Source organism: Lactuca virosa, chromosome 1 (genome assembly GCF_052849685.1).
Source record: "Lactuca virosa cultivar CGN04683 chromosome 1, Lactuca_virosa_CGN04683_v6, whole genome shotgun sequence".
In the NCBI taxonomy this organism is placed as follows: Eukaryota; Viridiplantae; Streptophyta; class Magnoliopsida; order Asterales; family Asteraceae; genus Lactuca; species Lactuca virosa.
Window position 1 is genome coordinate 37,944,727 of NC_136426.1, and position 327 is coordinate 37,945,053.

Consider the following 327-nt stretch of genomic DNA (forward strand, 5'->3'; position numbering starts at 1 on the left):
CCATCAGAGACACGACATTTGTGGTGCTTGCTTCCAAGAGTTTTTCAAGAAGGTTTTAATTAGTAATTTACTACAATAACTAAAAGGTATGTAACACTAAACCTTTTCCTTAAGTATTTTAAAAAATACCTAGGTATCCTTAGGGTTCTTAATTGATGTTCAAATGTTGTATGTTCAATTAGAGAAAACATAGATCGGGAAAATTAGGTTGCATGTACACATAGGTTTTGTTTGTTATGCTCAAAACCCATCAATATGACATTTTACGCCTCACGGGTAAATTATCAAAGCAACTTCAAAAAAAAGATCTAGACATTTTGGAAGCGG